At 36.3% G+C, this 16,476-nt stretch overlaps 1 protein-coding gene across 5 annotated transcripts in view; it reads right to left on the bottom strand.

Annotated features, from left to right (window-relative positions):
• LINGO2 (leucine rich repeat and Ig domain containing 2) overlaps nucleotides 1–16,476 on the bottom strand; it is an 828,878-nt gene that overhangs the window by 149,122 nt on the left and 663,280 nt on the right. The window contains exon 1 of one of the 5 annotated variants that reach the window (XM_066368304.1): nucleotides 11,452–11,675. The exons of the other annotated variants lie outside the window; for them this stretch is intronic. The gene's annotated coding sequence lies outside the window, so the exon portion shown is untranslated. Of the gene's footprint in view, nucleotides 1–11,451; nucleotides 11,676–16,476 lie in introns of those variants that run through there. 5 annotated transcript variants of the gene reach the window in all.

Consider the following 16,476-nt stretch of genomic DNA (forward strand, 5'->3'; position numbering starts at 1 on the left):
GTAGTAGAGTTAGCTAGCAACAAGGAAAAGGTAGTATATGTAGAACGTAGGCATAAAGGTGAGAAGTAGCATGGTGTGTTGAGACAACCTTGGCAGGGTGGGAAAGACAAGGGGTTTAAGTTCATGTTTAAGTGGTTCTACCTCATTAGCTGTGTAATGCAAATAATTTCCTCATTTACAAAATGCAAATAATTCTACCTACCTCACTAGTTGACATAAGGATTAAAGGAGATCATATACATAAAGAAGGCACTAAAGTAACCAACATGTGATCAGCCCTCAATAAATGAAGGCTACTAATGCCATTTCAAGAGTTTTGATGCTATTGGAACAAAAGTACAAGGCAGGATAAGACAGAAGGAAGGAGACAGTCAGGTTAGGGAAGGCTTCTTTATCAAACTGGACCACTTCTCATTAATCTCTGAGGTCTGAGAAGTTTTTAATCAGGAAAGCAACGTGGCCAATTATGCTTTTTAAATGGGTTATTCTGAAAACTGGCTCTAAGTTGGATTTGATGGGATCAAGACTTGCATAACAGTAAGAAGTCAGTTAGCAGACTGTTCCAATAGTTTGGAGAGAGTGATGGAGGCCTGAAATAGGAAAAAAGTGAGGGGAATGGTTGGAGAAGTATTCAGCCAGTGTAACAGGTAGGGTTTTGTGATTACTCAGAAATGGGAGAAAAGGAGAGAAAAGTGAGGTGTCAAGCATAATTGGCTTTCTAGTGTGGGTGGCTGAGTGGATGCTAGTGGAACTAAGACGATAAATGAAAAAAAGGAACAGATTGGAGGGAAGATAATGAGTTACTGGTGCTCACAGGTGCCAGGCAGTATGCTGCATTCTGAGCTTACAAACAAGAACAAGGCACGGCTATTCACTATAGAAAGCTCACATGCTGGTTGGAAAGATACAAAATTAAGCAGGCAAATTAAATACAGTTTGGTTATATAAAGTCACCTATCTGGATTCTTAACAAAACCATTTAATATCAAGTAATGAAAACATATTAAGGCAAATCCCAATGAGGGGACATTTTGCAAGACAATTCACATTTTCAAAAGTATTAATGTCATAAAAGAAAAAAATATTTTTTATATGTTAAAGGAGACTAAAGAAGCAGGATAACTAAATGCAATGTATGATTGACTGACTGAATACTAATACTGCCACTCCAGGATAATAGTTAAAAGGACATTACTGTGATCATTGGGAAGATTTGAGTATGCACTGTAAGTAAAATAATAATACTATGTCTCTCTTAAATATCTTAGTATATGAATGAGATGGTGGTTATGTAAAAGGGAGTTCTAGAGGTTCGGATATAGATGTTGAAATAGTTGAATAGTTGGGGTGATATGCCCTGATCTCTGTAGCTAATTTACAAATATTTATGCTATTTAAAATGTTTATATGTTTCATATATATGGATATCATGAATGTATGTAGCGAAAGCACATATGTGAATATGACAAAGTGATCAATATTGGTGATTTTAGATAAAGGCTATTTTATGTTCATTTTTTTAATTCTTCAACTCAATTTAGTTTTGAGCTTTTAAAAAATAAAATAATGGGAAAAATACATAAAGTCCATGTTACGACAGAGGTAGGTTAAACATGATATCTTACCAATAATGAGTGTAGGTGAAATAAAAGAAAGATGAAAGTTCTGTTTACAGCTAACCTCTTTCTCCGAGGTTTTCTCCATGATTTCATTTTCCTACAGGTAATGCTGTGTGAAAACATTTCGGAAGAGTTCTGGCTGTAACAGTCAGTGAGTTGCATTCCATTACAACAAGGGAACAGACACCACTGATCATCACTCCTGTGCAGCCAGTGTAGATGTAGTTTTCTCTAATGGGAGGACTAGGCCCATGAAAAAGGATACAATTATATATCAGTATACATTACTGAGATGAATTCATAAGACATATGACAAATCTTCAACCTCCATAGAAAAGTTAATCTATTTACAAAGAGCCTCTCTATGGCATTCCACATTCTTGAATTTTGTCTACTGAGCAATTGATTGTTCCTGTCTCTCATTAATTCTGAAAACAGTCTTAGCAACTTCCATTTATACCTTTCATAGAAACTAAGTTAAAACAAATGCAATACATAATCTAAGAATATGCAAGAGGTTGAGACACAGAGTTTGCACAGTGAAGGGTTGAAATATCTTGTACCTAACAATGAAAATAAGTATAGAACATTGAAAAGCACAATTGCCCTGGGCACTATAGGCACTGCCTCAAATTCCATGTGTGCTATTTCTCATTATGCAGTTTGGGTTATTTCCTGCACTGTGCTCTCTCTGCTCTTATCACTTTGATATGCTAAGGAGCTTTGAAGCATCAGTGGGTGAATTGGACCCAGTCAGTGTTCCAGATTTAAATTTTAATTCATTAAAGAAGCTCGCAGCTCTTTGTAGTGAATTGAGCAACAAAATTATGAATTCTAAAAGTCAGCTCAAATATATTCCTTTGGTAACTTGATCTTTGACAAAGTCAGAAAGTGCTACAAGTTTGAAGGCTACTTAACAATGAAAACAACAATAATCCTGGAGAATGGAAATTTAATGTACTAACACCAGCAATTAGAAGTAATGACTAGTTTATTAGGCTATCATTTGTGCATTATTTCCGCTTCAGCACAAAGCACACTGCTCGCACCTCATACACAGGAGGCAGTATCCACTGTAGGGAATTTGGGGGCGTCCCAGAAGCTAAGGAGCATAGGGCTGGGACTCTTGGTTCTCAGTACAGAATACTACCTTATTTCCCAGAGCTATGCCAGTACCATGTGCCTGACAGGCCACAGTATAGCTCAGGAAGTCCTTTACCATTCACATTAACAGAGACCTTTTAATATTATATTACGGCATAAACTCTCAATGATGAGATTGAGAAATCATAATTTGTACAGCTAGAAAAAACCTACTATTCATTCCCAAGGCTTCTGAGAGGAAGGGTCTCTCAATTACAGATGATGAATGAAAGCCCAAGGAGGTCAAAGGTAAGTGGGAGAGAAAGGATATTTATTAGTTCTTGGATGCATAAAAGTTGGCATGAAAGGGCTACTTCACAGGAAAATAGCAGTTATTTGAAAATTTCATGTGACAGTTATTTGGGTTTGCAAGAGCTGGATAACTAACAGCGTAGTTTTCATAGTGTGTAGGTGCACAAATAAAAATCTGTATTCTAATATATTTAATCCAACAGATATTTATTGAGCATCTACTATAGGCTTGGTACTATGTAGAAAATGGGGATACAATAGTGACTAATACAAGCATGTTTCCTGACCACATGAAACTTGTAGTCCGGAGAGAAATACAGAGCAATAAATAGGCAAGACCATGTGAGAAAAAATATAAGGTATAAAAGGAGTCAGATGAAAACTCCCCAAGCTGATGTGGGGTCAGGAAAGTTTTAGAAGACTAAATGATATCCACACTGAGTCCTGGAGAAGGGAGAAGAATGAGAGGACAGGGAGGTGGACAGAGTGGTTCAGGCAGCAGCGACAACATAAGCAAAAGACTAGAGACAGAACATGGCAAGCTCTGGGATACTGCTGGCCTTTAGTATCGCCAGACCACAGGTTGCAAGGGGGGTCCAAAGAAGCAGAACTGGAATGCTAAGTGCTAAGGAGAAGCAAGCTGACAGATGGCCACAGGGCAGATATGAATTTTGTAAGTATATATTTTCTAAAGAATTTTTAATTTTATATAATTTAATAAATGGTATTTATTTGTATTTTTATTAAAATGTATAGTAAATCTGAAAAAATTTCAAAGAGGTACTAATGCCAAATTCAAAAAGTCTAAATAAAGCACTACCTGATGATGCTAAGTTCTGAGTTCTTTCCTGGGATATCACAGTTTGCTGCTGTTCAGATATGTTTGCAATGAAGGCACTGTGACCAATCTCGGGGGTTGCAGACTATTATTAGACTAGAGATTCTCAACTCTGGCTGCCAATTATGATCATCTGGGAAATCTTAAACTGATGTCCAGTTCTTACTCTGAGATTCTGATTTAATAGGACTTGGATATTTGTATTTTTAAAGGAAAGGGAAGTAAATGCTAAAGGCAGGAAAGAATACAAGTTATTGTCCAGTCTCAGATCTGATTTTGTATTCCCAGCTAGACCATGAGCTGCTGCAAAGGAGGACGTTAGCTCCCACTCTTATGATGATGATGAAGATGATGAAGACAATGATGATTTTCTATGCCTATACACAGAACACATAGGCAATAAAATAAAAACAATATTTGATTAACAGTAGCCATGGAAGAGAAGAGAAGGCCATGTGTTATACAACCAGTGCTTAATATCAGTTACCAGTTGTTGAGAGTCTCCTATATACATGTCTTTATTTCTAGCACTCAGCATAATATTTGTTACAATGTAGGTGCTCAATAAAAATATCTTGAATAATTTTGTTAATCTGCATTGTAGGAAAATTAAGCTAAAAGTTACTTAAATGGGGTCACAAAGTTATGTGATTCAAGACAATACTGATGGCACGCAGAAGGCAGAAATTCTTTCCAGTATACCAGGCTGAGAGTGTTTATGAGATTTGTCTAAAGGCACTCCATGGACAACTGCCCTTACAGATCTCTTGCCTTTCGGAGCTGTGGGAAGTAGCTGACCCACTTGCTAGTTTGCTGAAAACTTTATGCCCCCCACTGGCCAATTGTAAGGCCAGGGGCTGCCGCCATCATTATGGCCATTCACATGCAGGTTCTCATTAAATTTGGGAAGACAGTAAAGAAATGGTGGAGTTGAAGGATGGTGGGCCATTCTGTTTATTGGTGTCTCACCAAGACAGGCAAGCCACAAGAAAAGCCAATGAAGGGCAAGGAATCAGGGAGGAGAGAAAAAAGAAAGTCCTCGTGCACCTCTCAGTGGTGGGGGCAGAATTTCCCTTCCAGTAAACATTTGCAAGTCAATGGCCCCTCCCAAGCAGGAAGGCAACCTGCAACTTCACAGACCACTATATCTGGCATTGCCCAGCTCCCAATGCAAACCACAAGTGAGCAAAAGTATACATTATATTTACAAAATTATTTGACCAACATCAATGCTACTAATAAAAATATAGAGTGGGGCAAAAGTAGGTTTATAGTTGTGAGTATAAGAAACATGGAGTTTATTCTTATATTATTTATTAATCATTGTATTATTTTTTATACAAACAACTGTAAACCCACTGCTGCTCATTACAGAGGTTGCCCTCTTACACAGGGCAACCTTAGCTTACTTCAAGACTGAGCCAGCACTCTCTGTAGGGGGAACAGGTGATGGCCCAGGTGGCAGAAACAAGTCCTGGGCGAGGTTTCGTTGATGGAACAGAGCCCAGCTAAGTGTGATGTTGGGAGTGGGGGTGATAGAATTCAAGGTATCCCTGCTAAGAGGGTCATTGAGGAGTTAAGCCCTTCATGTACTTATCGTCAGGGTAGTAAGAGAAATGTTGACCACAAGAAAACAAAGAGTGCCAGACAGATTCATAGAGGACCTGGAACATTCTCTCACCTTCTTTTGCTTTTACTCAGTTGAACCAAAAAAGCTGTGGTTGAAACTTAGTCTCTTCTTGGGACTTGGCATTCTGTTGGTTTGGCTATTTTGAATTCTTTTACTTAGAGGCTCCAGAGGGTGTAAAAATGTCAGTAATATATGAAAAACGAGACAGACCTTTGATAAAACCTGCCTTGGTCTCTAAATGAACATACATACATGAAGCCTTTTTCTTATCTATACCTTAAGTAACACAGTACAGTATATATTATAGATTACAGAGAATTAATATATATTGTATGTATTGGCTGAAATGTGAAGCTCTTCAGTCTACAGTTATCAAAATTTTAGAAACAAAAGACTTAAAAGTCTTATATCAGCCCCTCCTTTTTCCTTCTTATAAAATAAAATATACAGAACAAGGAACAGGCATTGATTTGAGTTTCTCTTTTTTTTGGTGAACAGATTCTATGTTCTATGAGAACTACATACATAGAAACTTATAGTAAATAGATTTACAAATAAAACCTTAAACATCATATTGATATTATCTATGAATATTAAATCATAAGTAGAGATGATCGTATTATAATTATAATTTACAAAGATTTAAAATTTTCATTGTTTGTTTTTTATATTAAATTTAAACTCCAGGGTTTTATGCTGTTATTTTAGAAATATAGCCTTTTCAACTATCCAATACTTTGGCATATTCCTCAGTTTTTGCTTGCCTGCCTAATGCTACAAGGTGATGTAAATGAAAATGACCCATCTTTTCCTCTAAAATAGGAATCCCTTAACACAAATATTATCAAAATTTGATTTGCTTTATGAGTAAAACAAAACATAATAAAAAAAAACCCACATACTTACAAAAAATAAAATATATAACCTCCCAGAGGGAAGCTGGATTTTAATCAAGAATTTCTAGAAATCCTTATATGCTTTACTTACAAAATGCATTTCAAAACAAATGCTGAAAACTTTTTTCTTTTCCTTGTCATGTGTCCGCATGTATAAAATGGCTTAATTTCTTCCATTCCTGCAGGCTTAGTTTGTTATGAATAAGAAGAAGGCCTCAACTTCCTCTCCTTTTTCCTGTACTAATATGGTCCTTTCTGTTTTTAAATGGCTCAGTAATGTCCCGATAGAGCAGGTGCAGGTGGGGAAAGACTGCTCAGATGAACAAGTCCCAGCCAGTGACGCTGAGTGCCAGGCCACTGTAGGCACTGCCCACTTCTGTCATGCTCAGTATTGCATCTCTATTGGGTGTAAGGGTATTTGCAGCAAGGCTGTTTGCATAAATTATAAGAAGTTATGAAAAAAGGGAAATTAGGCACAACTTCAGTAAATTGTGAAGTACATTTGTGGCTTTCACTTAAATTAGACTCTTCATTGGAACATTAGGGCTTCTATATACTTTCTCATAATTCTTTATCTGTATCATGGACTTGCATAAAAAAGTAGTCTTGCTTTTGAGTTTAATTCAGATTTTTTGGAATAAGAAAATGAAGAAAATTCTTTGTTAGCCATCTGCTATGTTACTAAAATTTTTAGCTATCTTATTTTAAAAATATATATTCAACATTTCATTTTTGTTAAAAATGTACGTACTGTTTCCTAGTCCCACTGGAAGCCTATGGGTATAGTTTGATTTCAAAGAAGATTGAGTCTTGCTGAGTCTATGTGGTCACACCTGTGTTGGTTTCAGAACAGGTTTATGGCAAATAGCAAATGTTAGCAGTGCATGTTTTTGTCTGGTCTTATCACTCTTACCATAGGAAAATTACCTTTCATTCATTTCAAAGTAAATATGTAGAGTTCAAGTGGATCATCTGATCTGCCCCTCCCCCTACTTCCTTCACATTCCAGGGATGCTCTAGTAATTTGCATATGACCCAAACCTGGCTGGACAATTCTGGTCTTTGCACAGTGATTGGCCCAAACTCATCATTCCATGGCAGGAACTATCAAGGCAAACACACTTTGGTATTTATAGGTCTGAGAATAATCTGTGTGCTGTCATGGCCATTCTGTAGATATATGGAGCGGAAGAAACTGGGCCTGCGGCTTAGTTTATTTCAGTTGCATATTTTGCCACTTGCAATTCCAAAGAATTCTGATCTATACAAAGAGAAGCTGAGGTGTTGACAATTTTTTTTTTTTACAATTAAGTGACATAGTATTTCTGACAAACTTAGTCCATTCTTCTCATATAGAGTGACAAAAATAATATGGCCTTAGATTAAAATGCTATATATTTTTTTTATGAAATAATAGATATGAAGAGACTATCCTGACTTAGTTTAATCTCAGTACTTTCCATAAATAACTCTACATAGATGACTGAAAAGCACCATAAAATAAAAATCTACATGATGCTATATAAGTTATTCTCATTTTGAAATTGCAGCTGTTATAAATGGGATAACTGATAATCCATCTCCAAAAATATTCAAACTAACTTAAGCCAATTTATCCTTGTCTGCCTTGATATGGTATTGTTTACACTAATTTTTTTCATGGTATTCAAATTTATATGGCCTGAAATATATTCTGTGACTAAATCATTTCAGAATCACCAAGTTAAGCAAAGTTATATATTTATTTATTTGTTTGTTCATTCAATTTCAGACTTTCTCAGAACTCTATGTTAGTGTGTATTATAAACCACAAGAGGAGCACAGTCCAGCCTTTCTTAAACTCACTGAACCATGGTGGCATTTGCCACGAAGCACTTTCAGGGACTAGTGTTCCACAAGGTACACTTTGCAAAACTCTGGTCTCTGTTTTTAAAATGAGCCTTATGTACAGTGCTTACCAGTTACTAATGCACATTAAAGAACTGTACAAGAAGAGATGTCTCTTCTGTATGCATTTTATAAGACAGTGCAATGGGAGATCAGGAATACCTGAATATGTGTACCAGCTCTTTCACTACTAATAGCCTCTTTATTTTTTTTACCACATAGAGTTTTGGTGAAAATCAAATATGAACTTTTTTCTGCCTAGGCTACCCTTCTATTGTATTTCTACTTAGTCTTAAAAAATGACCTTAAAAAAATTATTGTCACCTTCTCTAATGTCCTCTTTGTTTCTGGGTACTGTTATAGCATAACACATGTAACATATACTCTTTTTTTATTGATTGATTTCCACCATTACATTTTGAGCTAATTTAAAACCAGAAATATGACTTGATCATTATATCTCTGGAGACAAACATAATGCTGACATTTAGTAAGTTCTTAATAAATGGTTGTGCCAATTGGAGACTCATCTCTTTTAGTTGCTTATACTTGCTGATGAATATCTGCAGCTGTTGGTTGATAGTGAAAGGCTTAATGGGTCAAAATATTTGCTGCTATCATGGCTAACAGATGCCAAAATGGGATGCTTTTGCTAGTGCTGGTGCTAAGAGGGGTGCAATGCAATCACTGCCATATGAAAATAAAGTAACATTTTATATATAATTAAAAGAACTTTAATCTTTATGGATATATACCAGTAATATACTCATTGTCACCCATATGTGGTCTATATTGCATAGGTACCCAAAGTATTTTTATGCAAGAGAGGAAGTGCTGCCAAAAAGTGCTGTACATGGTTCCATTTCAGAGCCATGTATCCATCAATATCCCCCAGTTCTGGTACTGTATGCCCATAATGTATGTATGTGTGTACATATATATATTATATATAGTATAATATGAGTATAAAAGTGGTGATTTAATTCACTGTTTTTCTTTTTTCAACATACTATAGCTGCTTAAGTAAATTTTCTACTTAATCAATTATTAGGTTTAAACTAAATAAATGTCACAAAGTATATGGACTTAAATCTACTCTTAAAAATATAATAGAGTAGCTAAAATTAGTTTATGATTGAAAAAACACATTGTAATATTAAGCCATTAAAATATAGCTTATTTCAACTTAATTTAACTTACTATTAAATATTTGTATTTTTAAACTATTTCATGCTTGTACATTTATAATAGTTATTACATGCAATATATTCTATATTAATCTAATATGTGTTATATTATTATATGTATCTCATGTAAATATATCTTAAGCACTGGGAATAAATGAGATGGCCCGAGGGTGTGAAAGGTGTTCTATGTCACTGCCAAAAAGTCCTTAGAAACCAATGCTTTGTCTGATCTTCCCAGAGGGACAGGCTTCATAGAGTCTAGATATTTAAGCATTACAGACACAGATGGGCAAAAGAACCCAAGACTGGGAAAGAAGTGAGATATAGAGTAACTTCAGATTCAGATCTAAAACTGATATACTTTGTCAGACTCCCATAGAATGCAGTCCTCCCCAGCATTACTCTATGTTGCCATAGGATGGGTGACTACCTTCTGCTTGATTTTTCTTTTTCAATTATAGCATTTTATTAAAGAATCAGCATTTTCAGAGCCATGTATCCATCAATATCCCCCAGTTCTGGTACTGTATGCCCATAATGTATGTATGTGTGTACATATATATATTATATATAGTATGCATGTATGTGTGGGTATATATATATACACACACACACATATACATATATACACATATAGTATATATACTTTCTAAAAGTACTTTTTGTGATTAACAGCTTAATTTAAATATTAACTTACATATAATACAATTCACCTATTTAAAATTTACAATGCAATGGTATTAGTGTACTCATAGGGTTTTGCAACTATTGCCACATTTTCATCAATTTTCTAAAAAATTCTACACTCATTAGCAGTCATTCTCCTTCTACCCCACCCTCATCCCACCCCCAGCCATAAGCCACCACTAATTGACTTTTCTGTCTTTGCAGATTTGCCGGCTCTGGACTCTTCACTTACCTAATATCTTTTTAGTTACCACATTTACTTCTTATTCCACACTGCAAAATTCTACCCGGCTTCAGAAGAGCATAACAACTTTGCTTTGACATGAGGAAATCATGGAACTAGGCAGAGACTCAGTATCAGGCTGTTTCTGGTACAATCTAGAAGTTGCAGTATGCAGGTAGAAACAATTCATATTGTTTTGTTTGTGTGTATAGAAATGGAGAAATGTAATAAAATATCTATCACTACAAATTCTTTTGCTTTTAAGACTTACGATCATAAATAATACCTCTGGAACATTTTTCTAGAATATTTTTAATCTAATTAGTCTTCATTCACACAATATTAATTAAGGTATATAATAAATGCCAAGCACTATGCTTAATTTCTACAAAAATCCTGTGGCAAAAAGTAGGTCAGTATCATTACCCCCATTTTATAGATAAGGAAACAGAGAAGTAAAGTGACTTGTCCCAAAGCACACAACCTACACATGAGAGAAATAAGAGTTGAAGTTAGGTCATGACACTAATCCAGAGCACTTCCTATCATGTGACATTTTCTAGCCTCAGACAACCACAGTCCTTCTGATATAAAGACTCTATGCTAGAGATAACTTCGTAAAAAACAATTTATACTTCTCCAGGATCGTTTCCCTAAATTGTTTATGATTATAGGTCAGACATTTCTACACGCCACAGAATCACTTCACCGTCCTTGATGTTGCGGGTTTCAGTACAAAGCCTCATATAAAAAAATCCCTGTTTCCTCGTTTGCAGCTTTCCCCAAGGGTCTCATATGTAGGAGATTTGAGCTCTGGAATTCACTGTTCTCCCATTCACACCTCAATGCACAATATTCTCTCCTGGTTATTAAATTCCTGGTTATTAAATCCCATTGGACTTGTAAAATAAAAACAAATAACAAAAGGTGAAAAAATGTGCGATCATTTTACATAAAGAGTAGCGCTAGAATTTCGGTTCGGGGGGCGGGGTGAAGCTAAACTAAGGAAAAAGAATCCGCAGATCACAAGGTCGGCCCCCATCAGCAGCTGCAGGGACCCAACATCAAAGAAATGTCTCATCATCTTACCAATCATTGTGGACTCTTTCTGTGTTTAGGACAGTGTGTTTCAGGGTAGGCTGCCGCTTCCCTAGTCTCTAAGTGCTTTTGGCTTGAAGGCACCGACATTTCCAAGAGGTGTACACATTTAACCCGGGGCAGGAATCATCTTCTGCAGTAAACAGGGCTGCCTAGACGCAGGTCAGGATTCCAGGGTCCACTGGCTTAAGTCCTCTGTGAGCGGAAACGGTGCCAACCAGGCGGGATTGCACTGATACATTGGCCGGGATTGCTTGTCTTGGCATAGTCATCAAATAAACTCCAACTGTGAAAGGCTGAGAGAATGTTTATAGGAACAGGACTTTCTCCAATAAGGTTGGTGAGAATTTCAAGTGGTCCTGTCTGGTAGGAATATTCAGGGCACTACCTCATCCGTATAATTAACCCCCAGAGAGCTAGCTGAGGAAACTGTTCTGATTACAAAATAATGAGTCCATCAGGCACAATTAGTGCCCAAGTGAAACATGGCAGTTTGCATGAAAGCGATTGAGGTAAACAACTCTAAGCCCTGAAAGGGGTTGCTTCCTAATTAACCCTTAGAGGGCTAATCTTTTTTTGCCTGAACAAAACCAAAGCTCATGCCTTTGCCAGTTGGCATGTTGGGGGAATGGTTTTTACATCAGATCTTGCCAGGTAGACATGGCACTGGCAAGTGGAAATGACGAATCTCTGAAGACTTCCACCAGAGGACACCAGGAAGACTTGCCAGGTTCAAAAAACATATTAACTAGTGATTTGCTAGGGCATTAAAAGATAGATTATGGAGTTCTAGAAAGTTTTAGGAAAATCCTAATTCTGGGAAGCATAACATTCCTGCCCTTGCTATTTGCAAGTAAGACATGCTTTCCCTCTGATAGTTCTGTTGAACCCAGCATGAGGCCCTGCATGTAGGACATGCACAGTGGGCATGGTTTGTTTTGGAATGAGATGGGGAGAGATAAAACTGTTGGTTTTCCTAGACTCTAAATAAAAACAAATAAACCAACCACCATCTCAAGATCAATTTTAATAATCACATTTTTGTTCTGTAGTATGATGAAATTTGTTTTTTCATTACTCTATCTCCAGCCCCTAGAGCAGTGCCTGATATAAAGCAGATGCTTCCCAAAATACTTGTTGAATAAATATATGAATGACCTAAAATAAAGTTACTGTAAATGAGAGAGTAGCAGGTGGGCAGCAATCATCCAAAGGCACATATTGAGAGTTAATTTGTAACAAGGGCAATAATTTAATTTAATATATTATGGTTGGGTTTTTATATATCTGATGACATATGTATATTATATATAATATATATATATATATATACTTTTCAAAATATATCTCTTTTAAAAGTCTAAAATGGTGGAATTCAAGATATCGGTTACTAAATAAAACTCCTCTATTAATCCTCAGTTTTTAGTTCTTCTGGGATTGGGGTGGGCATGTGTTGGAATCAATATGGTGTGATCGTAAAACATCGCATCTTTGGAGACAGACCTTGATTTTGAATATAACTGCTAAAATTTTGCTACATGAAATTTAAAACTTATTTAACCTCTCCAAATCATAGTTTTCATATCTATATAATGGGGCTAATACCAAACCTACATTTATCTCCATATAAATTGGAGTAAAAAAACCAAATCTCAGTAATTGTTAGTGGTGATGATGATGATGATATATTATGATGACAGTAATGGGATGGTGATGATAAAGTTCTGATTCTGATGAGGAAGAAAATTATGGCATCAGCTCACAAATTAAATATAGCAATATTCAATTGTTCACAAGCACAGGAAAAAACTTTGACTTGTTATACAGGTGCACACACATGTACATATACATGTAGATGAATATCTTGATGTAGATCTTGACAACATAAAGAATCTAACCAAAAATATTTTTTGTGGTTTCTACTTTGCCCAAAGCAGCATATCAGAGAGGTTTGTCCAATACAAGGATGCAGCAGTTTAATGTGTTCAAAGTCCAAGAGTCTTCAGTGTGACAGACTGAGCACCCTGTTACCTTAATTTACCTTATATTTAAGCAAATGAAACCTACTGACTTAGTACAGGGAGAGCCAGAATTTTATCCATGATTTTGATTGTCAGATCAGTAAGCACATACTATATTTTCAATATATTTGTATTCAGGATGAGAGAACAAAGTCTGGGAAAGATCAGTGGTTGGCTTATGTTTCACATGGGCAAAGGAGCACTGAGATCCTGGCTTTTATCTGCCTGTTTCTCGTGATTATTTAAATCTATGCTCTGGGATGGCTCTATGGCAATCACAGTGAGAGGCTGTGATCTCATGCTTAGAGACAAAGCTTTCCAGCTGGGTTACTTGTGGTCCTGGAATTGTATCATGGCCTCAGTCCCTCTGGGGCTTCCTAGACAGAAAGCTTTGCTGGGAGAACAGAAATGCTGAGCCAGGTCCCTTTCCATACTACGCTCAAAGACTCCTCGACTTAGACTTTCCTTTTTGAACTGAGGTTCAATGACAAGGAACAGGTATTTCACTCCATAAAAAATTCTTTTCTTCCTCCAAGGCTGACTTAACAATAGCTTTAAAAAAATAGAAGGGGTTCTTAAAGAAACCCATCTGGCTTTTGAATACCAAATTTGTCCCAAATTCCTGGTACTCAGACTAGGCTGTCAATATAATCTGGGCCATAATGTGTTATTCATGGATGGTTCTCTGAGGTCATCTGTGTCTTTGTTTGCTATTCTTACTCTTCTTTAGAATAATGGTGCTTAGTGAAGCAATTTCTTTTTCACGTCAACCATGTGCCTAGTTACAGGCTACATTTAAAAGCCTATTTTAAAGTTTTCCACTTAATCACCATCCTTTCTCCAGAGATTTAAATAAAGTCTAGACCTTTCTATCCATCTTATTTGCTGAATAATATTTGATATATGGAACATGAACCTCTTATTTAATGCCAGCACTCAAAGTTTCAAAATATGCAGGATCAAATACTGTTTTTTCTTTTTTATATATTTACAAGAACAAAACATTTTCATAGTAACAGGACATTTGAAAATTTTGGTGAAAAGTAAATACCAGCAATATAGGTGCCCTCCAAATCTGATCTCCAGGGACCCGTTGTTAAATTGCACCTTGAAAATAAGTTCCCTAATACAAATATTGAACATTAACTAAAATTTAAAGATAGTAGAAAATTTTATAAAATCTCATCTATTAACTTTATTGGATTGAAAGGAATAATAAGGAAAACGGGCTCATTAAAAATAAAAACTATTATACTTTAAAAGAAAGAGAGAAAACAGATCTTTTTGCCTTAATGGAGAAAGTCCCAGATCTGAAGTTACTGAACACAGGTTGGGAACTTAGTTATACCATTGGCAAGCTGTGTGACCCCAGGCAATTCACTTTGCCTCTATGAATCAGTTCATCCTCTACAAAATGTGCCACACAGAACTGCTGTGTGGATTCAAAATATAATACAGTCAGAAACTTTCAGAATGCTTGAAATTTCTAGGTCATAAGTAAATCTTGGGTAAGGAAGTTAATTTTGAGAAGCAAAACATGTGGCACAAGTTATTAGTTTTTAATAGCATGCTACTTCTGATATCTCTCACATTTTATTGGCAATTAATAATTTACAAGCTATTTACCAACACATTAAATTATTTGATCATCACAACAATGATAGGAGGCAGCTATATTGGGCACTCTAATATTTATTTTATAGATAAGGGGATACAAGATGAGAGAGTTAAAGTGACTTGCCCATAGACACACATTAAGACCACAGTCTCTTAATAGACAGTTTATTTCTTTCCATGATGTCCTGAGCTTCCAAGTAAAGCTGATCTTGGGAAATATACTCAGCAAAGTTACAGCACAGCACTTTTAAGCCTTAATTAATTCTCCACAGGCCCTGGCCAGTTGACTCAGTGGTAGAGCATTGACTTGGTATGTATCCACCCGGTTCAATTCTAGGTCAGGGCACACAGGAAAAGTGCCCATCTGCTTCTCTATCCTTCCCCTTCTCCCCATTTTCCTTCTTTCTTTCTTTCTTTCTTTCTTTCTTTCTTTCTTTCTTTCTTTCTTTCTTTCTTTCTTTCTTTATTTCTTTCTTTCTTTTTCTTTCTCTCTCTCTCTCTCTCTCTCTCTCTCTTCCCCTCACACAGCCATGGCTCAATTGGTTCCAGCTCATTGGTCCTAGGTACTGAGGATGGCTCTGTGGAGCCTTTGTCTCAGCTGTTAAATAGTTTGGTTGTGAGCATGGCCCCAGACGGGCAGATCATCAGCCCAAGATGAGGGTTGCCAGGTGGATCCCAGTTGGGGTGCATAAGAAAGTCTGTCTCTCTATCTCCCCTCCTATCACTTGGAAAAGAAGAAGAAAAAATTTTTTTTATTACAATGACTGAAGCTGCTTTTCTCCCTAAATTGCCTTCATTCATTCATTCATCTATTCATTCATTCATGTATGCTGTTATAGCTCAAGATGCTATAACAAAATACTCTACTCTAGACTTGGTGGCTTAGTAACAACAAAAACTTATCACAGTTTTTGAGGCTGGGAAGTCTAAGATCAAGATGCAGCAGGTTAGATTTCATGCTGGGTCATTTTCTCTTGGCTTGTAGGTGGCTGGCATCTAGCTGAGTACTGACAGGACTTCTTTGTGCCCCATGTAAGTTAATAGTTGTGTAGGGGAAGCTCTCACTCCCATGTCTCATATTATAAGTGCCTAATCCCTTCTGGAAGTTTCCACATGTATGACCTCATTGAACCCTAATTAGCTCCAAAAGGCTCTATCTGTAAATACCATCACACTGGGGTTAGAGCTTCACCATATGAATTTTGGGAGGGAACAAACCTTTAGTCTGAAACGTGTATTCATTTATTCAACAGTGATCATTACAGGCTTAGTTGTAACGACTTTTATTCAATTTCAGCAGTGAATAAAAAAGTCCTTTTCCATTTACATCATACTTAGGTGATCTTCAAAAGCAATTCTGTGATATAAGTAAAGCAAA

The sequence above is a fragment of the Saccopteryx leptura genome, chromosome 2, assembly GCF_036850995.1.
Source record: "Saccopteryx leptura isolate mSacLep1 chromosome 2, mSacLep1_pri_phased_curated, whole genome shotgun sequence".
Lineage (NCBI taxonomy): Eukaryota > Metazoa > Chordata > Mammalia > Chiroptera > Emballonuridae > Saccopteryx > Saccopteryx leptura.